Genomic DNA, 16,041 nt, shown 5'->3' with positions numbered 1-16,041 from the left:
ACGTCACCTTAGGTCAACTGATTGATTTTCTAAGCCTCAATGTCCTCACCTGTAAATGTGAAGAGTGTAAAGACCACAAGGAGTACTCAGCAGCTAGCACGTGTGAAGAAGGGTGGTGTGTCTGCTTCACAGGAAGCACGCCAGCCTCAGCTGCGGGTTGCCATTACGTTTCAGGTTTCAGGCATTTAATATTCTAAAGGTTAGAAGAACCCAAAATCATAGATCCACCCATAAAATTCCTTACAGAATAATAATAAGTAAAGAGAATAAGGATACTTAGCACATCTTGCATTTGGAATTGGTGTGATTCCATTTAGCATCTCTAGTTCACTAGTAAACTTTGAGGATTTCTCTCCATGAGCTTCAGTTAGATGATGACAAATTTATTTGTTTAGGAAAACATTTATGAAGAATACTTTTTTCTCACAGCTAGTACTCCATACTAAAGTTTAAATATCCTGGGATTTTATGACACAGAACTACTGGATCCCACTTTGTGGATCCTACCCCACACCTAAAGGTAAAGAACGCATGTGTGATGTAATTCAGGACCAACTCTGTTTAACCAACTCCATTTACCAGACCTCCATACCCTTAAAAAAGAGTTGATCCTCAAAAGACTTCCCTAACTCTCAGGGGTTTTATAGTCTCATCTACTGCTAATAACCTCATGCCAAGACTCAGCAACACACAGGGGAGTCAGAAGTGGTTCTGTTGTCCATTCATCAATCCTATCATGTGGTAGATCCCCAAACACCCCCCCACCCAGAAAACTCACACCACATGCATGGGCTCTTCCTCATCTAAGGCAAAACCTATTACTATTCTTTCTACTCACTTTCCAAACCACGTAACTCCCCTTATTATATCCAAAAGAAGTGACAGGAATCCTCTATATAGAAGTGCAGCTTTTTATCCTAGAATTTTGTTTAAGGTTAATCCATTGAAGGGAAATGAGGGGAATGGTATGCTCAGTCATCATTATACTATTCAAATGGTTGGGCAGAAAAACTAAACCTTAGGAGCCCTACTTCATAGCACTATTTTGACAAATTCATCAGTGTGTCCTATCCAGCCAAGAAGTAAATGCCCTGACTATATTGTAACAATACTGAATAGGACCATTTAACCCTCTGTAGTACTAATTCCTTACTTATTCCAATTATCTCCAAAATGTTCATGAGAGCCACCTATATAAATATTTCAGAACATGAACTATTAGATTATATAATGACATCAGCCTAGATGGTTGGTACTTGAAGGTCTTATTAGTAACTTCAACTCAATCCAGGTAAGTACTTTATTTAGTATTACATGAAACTAAACCTAGGAGAGTAGATTGGTTGATGGCTCAATTAACAACTTCACTTTTGAACTTAACTATTTTCTTCCCTACTTTAAAAACAGAAAATGAAATTAAAGAAAATTCAAAGGCCAGAGGCTAAATAATTGCAAACATATGAAATATATCAGCAAAAGTAACATGCTTTAAAATAAGAAAGAACACTTTTGAGGAGACAGTTCAGGTAAATTCAGTCTTTGAGAATGTAAAGGGATTAACATGTCAAAATTAAGATTTTCAGGATAATTTTAGTCTCCACCATCTAAATCTATCCAATCTATATCTATACTTAATTTAAAGAATTTATAAATTGTTCAGTAAGATTCCTTAGCTATTTCCTTATTTTTTCCTCAACCCTCCTCAGCCCAAAAGCCCTTTCTCTCTATCTTGGCATACTGTTAAGAACAAAGTAAGGTGAGGCCCAGATGGCTCTGTCAGTTAAGCTTCCACGTCTTGATTTCAGCTCAGGTATCATCATCTCAGGGTTGTGAGATCAAGCTCCCATCAGGCTGGGCATGAGCTTGCTTAAGATTCTCGCTTTCCCCTTCTGCCCCTCCCTCACCTTTCTCTCTCCCCTGTTTAAAAAAATAAAATAAAATAAAAAACTTAATAATATAAAACACAAGAACTGTTAAGTACATTGTAGAAACATATAATTACAGGATAAATAACCTGCATCACAACCAACATTGTATCAACTTCGTTATCTATATTATCTAAACCTCAAATAGTTAAGAATAAGGTTTAAACATGCAATACTTCCTTAGTGAATACTTAGTCTTTTGCTGTTTTTCACTTTATTCATATAATCTTATTCTATTTTTCCTTAACTCTTTACAGAAATTTTCTTGTTCCCACCAACTATTTTACTGCTAATATAGCTTTTCCGGAACAAGAGCTATGAAGACACGGTCTTCCTGTCTCTCCTCCAGTCTCCAGTGCGCCCAGCTTTCTGGCCTCTTGCAGCTTTTCTGTAAATGTTCAAAAACCTAGATTGTGTTTTAAAAATAGAAGGCACAAGAAAAAGGAATCTTCTAGCTTCAACAGCTATGAGAACTATCTGACCTTACTCGAGGAAATCGTTTAAGTTAAGCCAAAAAAAAAAAAAAAAAAGAAGAAAGAAGAAACACCAGCAAACCTGCTGCTGTCCTCATCTCCTTCCAAACTTCAAATCTAGATCACTTTCACATGGGAATGAACAATATTCTGAATAATTTCTCTCTACTGCATGGGTATATGCACCGATAACCCCTTCTGCTACCACCTGAATGTGCAACACTGGATAAAGGTGAGTGAAGTCCTGAAGGCCATCAGAACTTGTCTACTCCAGGAAATATTTAAATATAAACTACCAGAATCATGAACAAAATACACTTTAAACCAATATACCTGAACACCAAGAAAAAAATAAGAATAATGACTTACTGTGCATCTCTAACAGTTAAGACACTAGACAATACCTATGGTAATGGGTTTACATTCATTCATGTACAACTCTATTTGTTAATGTTCTTCTTCAAATTCTACAGACCCTTTTACAGTTGACTAATGCCAACAGCGTTAAAACAAAACTTTGTAATCAAAATCTGCTTCTCTAGATTTTTTAAGAGCTCAAAATACTACACTATGAGCATCACAAAAGGACATGTTCACATGCACATCCGCTCAATTTTTCCATCATTTCTGAAGTCACAGGCCTTCTGAATACGCACAGTTCCCTACATGGAACACCATGCAGTTCTAAGTTTTAGAATACAAGATACCAAGTTCCTCAAATCCTCTGTTACATTCCCTTTACTTCCCAATATATTAATCTGTATAAAGCGACAAATGTCCTTTCCCTTTTTGGGGTACCTGATCAAGTCTAGGCAAACTAATGAGAGATAAAGTTACTTCTGTCACTTTGCCATAGCACTTTTTCCCCAGGAACCACTCACCACTTCCTCTCCCCTAAGTAGATGTACTAAAACTCCAAAACCACTTCCCTGTCTACCCCAATCCAGCCGAGCCTCTATGAAAGAAAAAACTGACTGCAATCATCTATAAAAATGCCTTACTATTTAATACCCATTATTTGATACACAGTACTTTTTTTTTTTTTTTCAGGTAGGCTCCATGCCCAACGTGGAGCTTGAACTCACAAACCTGAGATTGAAAGTCACACACTCTACCAACTAAGCCAGCCAGGTCCCTCTACACGGTAAATTACCTTTGCAATTTCAATTACTTTGTAAATCTAAACTCTACTGGGCCATTCTTAGCTAGAAATTCCAAGTCTGGAGTTTCCAAAACCCACTAAGCACCAAAAGAAATTTGTAGAGAATCTACTGTGTTCCAATGTATTCACTTAGTGACTTCAAAGCGCGCTTCATGTGGCTAAATATACAATTCAAGAAAATGTAGGCAAAGAAATGTCTAAAATAAAGTGAAGGCACATCAACAGACAAGGAATCTTCTCTTTCCATCACACCTGCTTCATTACAAGATGGTCACCTCAGATTTGCACATAAAAAGGACTAGAAAGACAAACTCCAAACTGGTAAGGGCTGGTCCCCTCATAGAAGAATCATGGGAACAGAGAAGTTACCCTTTTACTTACAGACTCCTAAACTGTTTAGTTTTTAATAATAAATATAATATTTACTTGCATTCTTTTAAAAAATCCATAGAAAACAAAGATTACTCAATTTGACCAATGTGGGCAAAGATGGGGGGAGGGACAAAAATTCTGAAATGAAACAGAAGATAAACATCAACACTCATGATTCTAATTGATAAAAATGCTTATTGCTTGCTTTTATAGTCTCAAAGCATTTTATCAACATGGATTATTTCCTGTAACAGTTCTGGAAAGAATACAACCTGCCATATTCTAGCCCACCACACCATGAGTAATATGCAGAACTTGCTGTAGGTAACAAAAAACCCACTGCTGTTTCCCAGGCCTGGAACCTTCAACTTGGTTAAGATGTTCAGTTAGGAATTTCAAATAACACTAACACAAATTTAAAATGACCAGCACATTCTGAAATGGCAATACCACTCTAATTAGTGCTAAACTTCACAAAATCGATTACTGAGTTCAGAAACGCTCAGATACTTAAAAATTTGAGAAAAGATCAGTGATATTGTTGAATAACATGGCTTAATGTTCCAATGCATTTGTATTCAATTAAAATTAGTATAAAAGCGGGACGCCTGGGTGGCTCAGTTGGTTAAGCAGCTGCCTTCGGCTCAGGTCATGATCCCAGGGTCCTGGGATCGAGTCCCACATCGGGCTCCTTGCTCGGCAGGGAGCCTGCTTCTCCCTCTGCCTCTGCCTGCCTCTCTGTCTGCCTGTGCTCGCTCGCGCTCTCTCCCTCTGTCTCTGAAAAATAAATAAAATCTTTAAAAAAAAAAAAAAAATTAGTATAAAAGCTATCTTCTCCTAACTTTCATAATTCTATAATCACCAAGTGGGAAGAATTAAAAAAAAAAAATTTGGCAGTTTAGACACACTCGGTTTTAACTTAAAACAGTTTATGCTTAATAGGAGTATTCTGTAATTAAAAAATTAACTTTTTACCAGCTGACAATGGTAGGAGGTGCTAGTACCTTCAAAATACATGCCTTTGATTCACTACCTGTCAAAACAAAAAAAGACAAACATTACTACTTGTAGTCTAATCCATCAGAGCCAAATTATCAACCTTTTCCTGGAGATACTTTTACTTCCAAAAACTCAGAAAAATTTCTGCTTTTTTTAAAAACATCATCTATCACACTAGCAAATGACATTTTATCATTAAGCTTCATCAAAAAAAATCTTATTATGTATCCCTACACACCTATTAGAATAGCCAAAATCTGAAAATACTGGTACCACCAAATATTGGCAAGAATACAGCACAAGAGGAACTCATTAATTGCTGGTAGGAATGCAAACTACATGGCCACTTTAGAAAACAAGTCTGACAGTTTCCTAGAAAACTAAACCTATTCTTTACATTATGATCCAGCCTCCTGGATGAACTGAGTCCCCCTGGTATTTACCCAAATGAGCTAAAAGCATATTATGATTAATTTAAAAAAAAAACCTACATAAAAATATTTATATTGGCTTTATTCATAATTGCCAAAACTTGGGGCGCCTGGGTGGCTCAGTTGGTTGAGCAACTGCCTTCGGCTCAGGTCACGGTCCCGGAGTCCCGGGATCGAGTCCCACATCGGGCTCCCAGCTCCATGGGGAGTCTGCTTCTCCCTCTGACCTTCTCGCCTCTCATGCTCTCTCTCTCACTGTCTCTCTCTCAAATAAATAAATAAAATCTTAAAAAAAAAAAAAAAAAAATGCTCATCTATAATTGCCAAAACTTGGAAGTAACTAAGATGGCCTTCAATAGGCGAATGCATAAACTGTGGTCCATCCAGACAATGCAGTATTATTCAGCACAAAAAGAAATGTGCTATCAAGCCACGAAAGACATGGAGGAAACTTAAATGTGCATTACTAAAGGAATGAAATCAACACAAAAAGGGTACATATACTTCTTAATTCCAACTCTGTAACATTCTGGAAAAGGAAAAGCTATTGAGGACAGTAAAAGGTTTCCAAGGGTTAAGAAGGAAAATGGGATAACAGGCAGAGTACAGAGGATTTTGGGGGTGGTAAAACCGTCATTATATATTTGTCCAAACCCATGGAATGTACAACACACAGAGTGAGCCCTCAGGTAAAATAAGGACTCCAAGTGATAATGGTGTTATCAATATAGGTGCACTGACTGTAATATATGTACCATTCTGGTGTGGGATTATTGATAATGGGGAGGCTGTGCATACTTTAGGTCAGAGGTATATAGGAATCTCCCTGCCTTCTGCTCAATTTTGCTTTAAACTTGGAACTTCTCTAAAAAATAAAGTCTATTAAGGAAAAAAAAAAAAAGGTACATCCAAAATTTTGAAGGCACATATTGAGTTTCTTCTCTCATAATGGTAGTGGTCAAGAAGAATAATTACTAAGATTTATAAACAGTATTTCACTGTGTATACAACACTTTTATCCACTAATCTCAATTTTCTTTTTTTAAGTTTATTCATTCATTTGACAGAGAGAGAGAAACAGAGACAGAGAGAGTACAAGCATGGTGAGAGGCTGGGGTAGAGAGAGAAGCAGACTCCCCTGCTGAGCTGGGGGCCTGTCCTGGGGCTGGATCCCAGGACCTGGAGATCATGACCTGAGCCAAAGGCAGACAACCATTTGAGCCACCCAGGTGCCCCTCAACGATTTTTTTTTTTTTAAAGATTTTTTATTTATTTATTTGACAGAGATCACAAGTAGGCAGAGAGGCAGGCAGAGAGAGAGAGGAGGAAGCAGGGTCCCCGCCGGGCAGAGAGCCCGATGCGGGACTCGATCCCAGGACCCTGAGATCATGACCTGAGCCGAAGGCAGCGGCCTAACCCACTGAGCCACCCAGGCGCCCCCCCCCCAACGATTTTTTAAATTGCCTGTGAAGCAGGAAGGTTTGCAGTCATTACAGGCTTAAAAAAAAATAATTTAACATCAGCCCAAACTCACAGGGTCTGTAACTGGACTTAACAGTTAAGTATTTCGACAAAATTTAGCGTATCACTACTCATAATTAACTTTCTTATTCTCTGTCAAGGCAGCCAAATATACTTTAAAAAAAAAAAAAAAAAAAGGAGTAGGCCTTAAAACCAGATAACCCTGGGTCTAAACCCCCCCTTCTTTCTCATTTGTTTAGAGTCTTCTAAACAAATTCATTCATTCATTCATCCATTTATCCATCTATCCATCCAGGTAGGGGGAAATCTTACAAATTTACCTGCTATTTCATATGCCAGTTTCCTCATACATAAATAGGGATGAAAACATATATATATATATATAATTCATATCCAGAATATTTGTTGAATTTCTATAAATAAAACACAACTCAGTAGAAAAAATAGGCTACATATGTCCTTGGGAAAAAAACCTAAATGCCCATTAACTATGAAACTGTCTCACTATCAAACACAAATGGAAACATTATCATTTCCCCCATCAAATTTTTTTATTAGAATAAATGGGGCACCTGGGTGACTCAGTTGATTGGGCGGCTGCCTCCAGCTCAGGTCATAATCCCAGGGTCCTGGGATCGAGCCCCACATCAGGCTCCCTGCTCAGTGGAGAGGCTGCTTCTCCCTCTTCCCTCTCCCTGCCACTCTGTCTACTTGTGCTCTATCTCTGTCAAATAAATAAAATTTAAAAAAAAAAAAAAAAGGGAAAGAAAAAAACATCACAAGTATTGGCAAGGATATAGGAAACAAGAGTGCTCTTGGCTTTGTTGGGGGAAATGCAGTCACTTTGGAGAGCAATTTGGCAGCATCCAGCAAAGCTAAGGATGTAAATTCCTACGACCTAGAAAACGCCTCCTAAAAAAAATTTGCCCTGGAGAAATTCTGGCACATGTGCATATTTTATTTTGTTAATTAACACGAAAGGTCCTAGTATTTAACTGGCCCTTAATAAATGTTGAATCTCCTCAACAGCTAGTTAATGAATGAATGCCTACTTGGCTCCATACCCAATGCTACCCACTCTGGAAATGTGTCCATAGGCCTCAAAAAGCTCCTGGAACCAAGTACTGAGATAAAAACTACTGGGTAAGGAGATAGGCTGTGTTAAGGAAACAGGCAAATGAGGTCTTCTGTAAGAAGGCCAAGGAAGGCTGACTAAGAACTGATTTATTTAACTAAGAACTGAGTGGATCCACAGATTTTTGACAAAGGACACGAGAGAGGAAACTACAGGCAATTAAAATAGCATCTGCGAAAGCACAGAAGCACTGGAGAACTCGTAAGTACCTGAAAGCAGCCTGACAGATGATCCCAGAGGCATCAGGCCCTAAACCCTGGAACCAGCAAAAGCTACCTTTCTTGAGAAAAGATCTTTGTAGATGTGACTGAATTAAGGATCTGGGGATGAGAGCGCAGTATGGGATTCAGCTGGTCCCTAAATGCCACCACAAGTATCCCTGGAAGAAAGGCAGATCTGACACCCCGAGAGGGCAATGGGAGGACAGAGCAGAGCTGTAACATGCTGGCCTCGAAGTCTGGACCCAGGCCACAGAATGCAGCAGGCCCAGCAACTGAAGAGGCAAGAACAGGTTCTTCTCTGGAAGGGGCAACACTCTGCCGACGCCTGATTTCAGCCCAGAAACTTCTGGCCTCTTTTAACTGTAGGATAATCAATTTCTGTGGTGCTAAGCCACCAAATCTGCAGTGTTAGAGCAGCTCTGAGAGGAAGCAAAGGCAAGAGCTCACTGGCACTGCCCTATATGCCATACTACGTGCTAAGTGGTTTAGATATTACCCAACTCTCTAAAGAGCCATCTAGATTTGTATGCAGAACAGCCACCCCTCATACTGTTAAATCTCACACCAGTGTGGGGAATTTATTGATGGAGGCGGCGGGGACTAGAAACAGAAAAATCAGAATCAAAAATCCAGAGAGAATATGAAGTTCTGGATCACCAGACATTTGACAAAAAAACCCATCACAATGAAAGACAGAGATGAAAACTGAAGTGGGGGGAGCTCGATGGAAACAGTCGATGCAGGAAATAGAAAGAATACTTTAAATACATGTGACCCATCTTCCAAAAGATAGGAGAGGCTATTAAATTGATGAAACAAAACTGGGGCACCGTACAGGATTAAAAATAATAAAAAAAAACAACTCCTGGAGGTGCCTGGGTGGCTCAGGGGGTTAAAGCCTCTGCCTTTGGCTTGGGTCATGATCCCAGGGTCCTGGGATCGAGCCCCACATTGGGCTCTCTGCTCAATGGGGAGCTGCTTCCTCCTCTCTCTTGCCTGCCTCTGCCTACTTATGAGCTATCAAATAAATAAATAAAATCTTTAAAAAAAAAAAAAAGAAAGAAAAGAAAAAGCTCTTGTTAAAATTAAGAAGAGTACCTGATATTAAATTTAAAAGTCAACAGATATATTAAGAAAAAAAGGCTCGGAGTATTTTCCCAGAAAGGAAAGCAAAATCAAAGAAGTAGAAAACAAATCAAAAAAGATTTTTAAAAGGTTGTACCTGGGGCGCAGAGGGCTATAGGGAGTCTAGGGCTCTGAGGGTTCCAACAGTCCAGGCTCGGCCACTCACCAAAGGCAGAGGTAAGGAAATAAGAAAGAAAATATATTTCAGAAAGCCCACACCAAGAGACAGCAGGCTGATGTTTTAAAGACTGCCTCCAAAGTGCTGAAAATACTTCCAGGTTTATATAGGAAAATGTGCGACAAAGGTCAGTGCGTATTTGCAGGTGGGCAGTCAAGGTCAGGTGGATCGTTGTCTTGGGATCAACCACACAGGTAGGTCTTGCTGGCTCAGGACAGTCCTTATTGCTTGAGAGGGGTAGTTTCGGTTCCCATCAAGAGATGTTTTGTGCAAGGTCTTTTGCCTGAGTTAAAGAGATAAGCTGGAAAGAAAAACTTAATTAGAAACTTTAAGATCAAAATGTAAGTAGTCAAAGTCCTTTTTCAAGGTGCTGAATTAATCCAAAAGACCAAGAGAACAAGTTTCACAAAAAGGAGTTCTAGAAAGAAAGAACAAAGAGAATGAAGAGGCAGAAATTACTGAAACACTCGGCAATAATGGACGCTAGTCGTCAGACTGAAAGGGCCTGCAGAGTGCTAAGCAGATGAGTGGGGGCAAAAATAACTTACCTCTAGACACAGCTTTGTGAATTCTCAGAGCACTCAGTTTAAGAATATCCCAAAAGCTTCAAAACAAAACAAAAACAAAACTAGCTCACCTACAAATAAGTAAATTGTATAACTGATCAATACATAAGGATACTTTACAGAGTGAAAGCAGGTGCTATGAGATGTAATTTGAAAGTGTCCCAGACAAACCTGGATGTACAGTCTCCCTTCCTATGAAGGAGTAAGAATCATACTGGCCTCAGATGTCTGCAACCCAGGAAGGCTATCAAGAATGCCTTCAAAGTTTTGAGGGAAATGAATTTTAAACTAGAATTCTACTTCTAGCTAAATTCCTGATGAACTGCCAAGTAGAATAAGAAAATACTCAGAGATGTAAAGACTCAGGAAATTCATATTTTGCAAACATACTCTGATGAGACTACCTTAAAAGTCCTCCACCACGTGCACACAATGACAGTATTTTTAAAGACAATTTTATTAAAACTAGAACTGCCCTACACTTCTGTATTATTTTACAAGAGATAGATCCTACAGGTTAAGGGGTTAGGGGCTTAGTCCCGCAAGACTATTCCCCACTTGCTAGTCATGAGTCACCAGCTGGTTACAAACCAGGGATTCCCACAATCTCCTCCCCAAATTCAATAATTTGCAAGAATGGCTCACACAACTCAGGAACACCCATTACTTACATTTATCGGTTTATTATAAAGAATACAACTCAGGACAGCCCAAGGGAAGATATGCATAGGGCAAGGGATACAGGGAGTAGGAGACACAGCAAAACTTCCAAACCCTCTCCAGGTGTGCCACTGTCCCAGCACCTGGCCCAAGTCACCAACACGGAAGCTCAACAAACTTCGCCGTTCATGAGTTTTTATCTCCAGCCCCCTCACTCCTCATAGGAGGTTGATGGGTGGGTCTATAAGTTTTTTTTAACATTTTATTAACATATAATGTATTATTTGTTCCAGGGGTACAAGTCTGTGATTCATATATTTTGAGTCTATTTTTGTGTGCAGTTTAAGGAAAAGGGTCCAGTTTCATTCATCTGCATGTGTCTGTCCAATATTCCCAACACCATTTGTTGAAGAGACAGTCTTTTTTCCATTTGACTTTTTTTCCGCTTTGTCAAAGATTAGCTGACCATATAGAGTTGAGGGTCCATTTCTGGGCTCTCTCTATTCTGTTCCACTGATCTATATGTCTGTTTTTGTGCCAGTACCATACTGCCTTGATTATTACAGCTTTGTAACAGAGCCTGAAGTCCAAAACTGTGATGCCACCAGCTTTGATTTTCTTTTTCAATATTCCTCAGGCTATTCAAGGTCTTTTCTGGTTCAATACAAATTTTAGGATTATTTGTTCCACTTCTGTGAAAAAAGTTGATGGTATTTTGACAGGGATTACATTAAATGTGTAGACTGCTCTAGGTAGCATAGACATTTTCACAATATTTGTTCTTCCAATCCATGAGCATGGAATGTTTTTCCATTTCTTTGTGTCTTCTTCAATTTCTTTCATAAGTGTTCTACAGTTTTCGGAGTACAGATTCTTTGCCTCTTTGGTTAGATTTATTCCTACATATCTTACGGTTTTGGGTACAAATGTAAATAGGACTGACTCATTAATTTCTCTTTCTTCTGTCTTGGTGGTGGTGTATAGAAATACAACTGATTTCTGCACACTGATTTTATATACTGCCACTTTAGGGTCTTTAACCTAATGGCTGGGTCCTTCAGGTGACCAGCCCCATCCTGAGGCTATCTAGAGAACCCCATCCTAAGCTGTTCATTAACATAAACTCCAGATGTGATCAAAGGATGTATTTATGAATAACAGAAGACTCCTATCACTTGGGAAATTGCCATGATCTCAGGAGCTCCGTGCCACTAGTGGGGACAAAGACCAAATATATTTTTGTATTACGCCCAGGATTCTGTTATCATTCTCTTATTAGCAGTTTAACTGGGAGGGAAAGGTGTGATCATGTCAGTGTATACATTTAAAAAATATATATATCCAGAGCTCCGGGGTGGCTCAGTTGGTTAAGCAACTGCCTTCAGCTCGGGCCATGATCCTGGAGGCCCCAGATCCGAGTCCCACATCGGGCTCCCTGCTCAGCAGGGAGTCTGCTTCTCCCTCTGATCCTCTCCCCTCTCGTGCTCACTCTCTCTCTCAAGTAAATAAGTAAAATCTTTAAACAATAATAGTAATAATAATATGTATGTTTAAATAAATAAAAAAGTATAAAAGGAAAGTATCAATTATCAAAATTTTTTTTAATTTATTTATTTGACAGACAGAGATCGGAAGTAGGCAGAGAGAGAGAGAGAGAGAGAGAGAGAGGAGGAAGCAGGCTCTCCGCAGAGTGGACAGCCCGATGCGGGGCTCGATCCCAGGACCCTGGGATCATGACCTGAGCCGAAGGCAGAGGCTTTAACCCACTGAGCCACCCAGGTGCCCCCAATTATCAAAATTTTTAAAAATATTTTATTTATTTATTTGACAGACAGAGATAACAAGTAAGCAGAGAGGCAGGCAGACAGAGAGAGGGAGTAGGCTCCCAGCTGAGAAGAGGGCCTGATTCCAGGCAGGATCCCAGGACCCTGAGATCATGACCAGGAGCCAAAGGCAGAGGTTTAACCCACTGAGCCACCCAGACACCCCACAATTACCAACTTTAAAAGGAACGTCATACTCACAAAAGAAAACTTCTTTAACTTAATGTATCAGAAACCAATACCAAATACGAAAGGTATTTTACGACTAAAGTAATATATATCAGAAACAAACACCAATTACAAAAGGTAATTTCAATTAAAGGCAGGAAGGCCAGCTGTAACCATCATTACTGGATTTTGTTAAGAAGGCTCTAGCCCTTATGACCATTAGCCACATGTAACTACTGAACACTTACTTGGAAGTATGTCCAAACTGTGCTCTAAATATAAAATATACATAGAATTATAAAGCCTTAGTATGGAAAAAAATATAAAACATCGCAATAATTTTTATGTTGATTATATGTTGAAACAGTATCTTGGACACAAGTAGTCCCCCCCCCTTTTTTGGGGGGGGATACCTTCCAAGACCCCGAGCAGATGCCTGTAACCACAGATAGTACTGAAACCCCCAGACACTATGTTTTCTTCTATACATACATACCTATGATAAAGTTTTATTTATAAATTAGGCACAGGAAGAGATTAACAATGTTAAAAAGAAAAATACAAGCCTGAAATGGCATCAACTTAAGCCAAATCACTGTACACAGACTTAATACCTAATCTTGCAGTTTCGACCTCAAGAAATGTAGTCTTAATGGGTCAGTCAGGAATTTTCTGAGCCCCATCAATGAGGTATGTCATTGGGGCATTCTCCACACACACCCCAAAGAAAGAGGAGTTACTCTGCGTAAGACTCCCTGCCATCCCCATAAGGGAAGGTGATTTTCAAGAGAACAATCGTCTTCTATTGTGCATAACTTTCTCACCACACCCTCTTCCACCTCTTTCTACGACTCCTTGGATCTCCCCCTCTACTTGCTAGATGGGATGCTGGCCAAGTCAGGATCATTTAATAAAATCCATTAGGTCTTCAAATTTACCTGAATGGATTTTGTTTTTAAACAGCAGTAATAGAACAATTTTAACAAGATACTGTAATAAAAGGTCAACTATACTGCAATTAAAATAAAAAGCTTAATAAAAAAGTTATATGAATGTACTCTCTTTCTCAGAACATTTTACTGTACTGTACTCCCCCTTCTTGTGATAAGAGACAATAAAATGCCTAGGGGATTAGATGAAGTGAAGAGAGGTGAAGGAAGTGGATGCTGTGTGGCAGGCAGCCTTAGGCTCCTGCTGACCTTCTAAGAAAAGGACAGGAAAAGGGGAGCATTTGCTTCTGGACCACAATTGACTGAGGGTAACCAAAACTACAGAGAGAGAGAAACTGCAGATAAGGGGGTACTACCGTATGCTGGATTAAATAAAATATATTCAAGTTACTTGTTTCTTTTCACTTTATTTAATATGTCTACTAGAAATTTAAAGTTATATACACGGCTCACTATTTGTTCCTCTCACTGCATTTCTTTTAGAGAACACTGCGGGAGAAAAATAAACAGTATGAATACTGGAAAAGGAGAAACAGAATCTTCATTATTTGCATATGATTGCCAATCTGACAAGAAATCCAAAAGAATCATTGAAAGCTATGCAACCAGAGACAGAATTCACTAAGATATCTGGATACCAGGTAAATAATAAAAATCAATAGTTCTTCTATATACCTGTAGTAATCAGTTAAAAAATGAAAAGACGGGAGTGCCTGGCTGGCTCAGTCCATAGAAATGAAACTCTTGATCTTGGGGGTCATGAGTTCAAGCCCCAAGCTAGGACTAGTTTATATTAAAAAAGAAAAAAAAAAAAGTATGGCTCAGTCGGTTGGGTGTCCAACTCTTCATTTCAGCTCAGGTCAAGATCTTGGTGTTGTGAGATGGAGCTCTGTGTTGTGCTGGGTGTGGAGCCTACTTGGGATTCTCTCTCTCCCTTTCCCCCTCTGCCCCTCCTCTTTTAAAAAATGAAAACAGAGAAGATCTTAGTCACAATAGTAAAAGCAACTTTAAAATACTTAATACACACATCTTGCTTAAACGTATGTATGTAGAGATGCCTGGCTGGCTCAGTCAGAAGAACATGCAACTCTTGATCTCTGGGTTATGTGTTTGAGCCCCACACTGGGTACAGAGATTAATAGTTAAAGTCTTTTAAAAAAGCAATGAACATACATATGTAATTATGAATGTACATATGTATAAAATGCTACTGACAGACACTAAATTAAAAGACAGACTAGTTCCTGAGTAGAAAAGATTATAATTCTGCCAAAATTCATCTACAAACCAAATACAATCCAAGTCAAAATCCTCATAGGACTTTATTACTTGTTTTGTATGATCACTTGATAGTAATTCCAAAGTTTATCTAGAGGAAAACATTTTAAGATTTGCTAATAAAACTTGAAAACAACAATACTTAATGCATACTTACCTATTAGATGTCAAAAATAACACTAACTGTTCTGGTATAGAATTTTAAAACCAGAAAACTGTCACGGGATTTTTGTATTGGACCATAGTGGCATTTCAGATCAGTGGTTAAAAGATTATTAAGTTAAGCAGCATTAAAGAAAACTTGGAACTGAGCCAATGGGTGAATTTAAATCTTAGAAAGATGAGAAGCATATCTGTGAAACGAATAACCTGGCAATTCCTCTCTTCCACAGCTCCCACATCCCAAAAGTGATTTGTTCCTAAGCATTTTTTCTGACTATAAAATAATCTCCAGTGCTATCATGGTAGCCTGTCACACCCTATTGCCTGGCCTGCCACTTTCAGATAGAGAAGCAAGGGTTCTGCTGGAACTCTATGATGCCCCTGGCTCGCATCTCCACCCCAGTGGACCACTGCAAACATGACATCAATACGGACCCAGCAGCCTATGACCTAGGAGGCCTGTATCAAAAATATGGACATGCTGATACAGTAATATTCTCTACAGAACTTAGAACTGGCACTCAATTAAAACAATCTGAGAGAATTAAAAGAAGCTGAAGACTGCCAATGTAAACTTGTCCTTCAAGATTCAGTTGAAGCCTCTAGGAGAGGTCCTCCTCAGTGCCACAGAGCTGTGTCAACCTCTCTGTGCTAGCACTCCATTCCTGTCAACACAGAGGCATGAGTAAACACACAATGAGAAAACTAAATAGCGTAACAGATGCAGTACAGGAAAACAGGAGGAAGTTGGAAGTGAAAATGAAAAATAGAAACACAGAGCAGAGAGAATGAGATCGCATTTTAAGCAAAGCAGCTCACCAAATTTGTTTTTTCATAATGAATACTTTGGGTTATCACTGAAAAGAAACCAGAAAAGGACTCCAGGTATGTAGACATTAAAATAGCTCAAGTGAAGCATGAAGTCCAGAGT

General features: G+C 39.0%; 1 protein-coding gene across 3 annotated transcripts in view; it reads right to left on the bottom strand.

Moving 5' to 3' along the window:
- ACSL3 (acyl-CoA synthetase long chain family member 3) overlaps positions 1-16,041 on the bottom strand; it is a 70,266-nt gene that overhangs the window by 41,745 nt on the left and 12,480 nt on the right. The window contains exon 2 of one of the 3 annotated variants that reach the window (XM_032354964.1): positions 4,908-4,965. The exons of 1 other annotated variant lie outside the window; for it this stretch is intronic. The gene's annotated coding sequence lies outside the window, so the exon portion shown is untranslated. The remainder of the gene's footprint in view (positions 1-4,907; positions 4,966-16,041) is intronic. One more of the 3 variants, XM_032354965.1, reaches the window with a different exon arrangement.

The sequence above is a fragment of the Mustela erminea genome, chromosome 8, assembly GCF_009829155.1.
Source record: "Mustela erminea isolate mMusErm1 chromosome 8, mMusErm1.Pri, whole genome shotgun sequence".
Classification (NCBI taxonomy): Eukaryota; Metazoa; Chordata; class Mammalia; order Carnivora; family Mustelidae; genus Mustela; species Mustela erminea.
The sequence above is the reverse complement of the archived record's forward strand: the minus strand, read 5'-3'. Positions and strand labels throughout refer to the sequence as shown.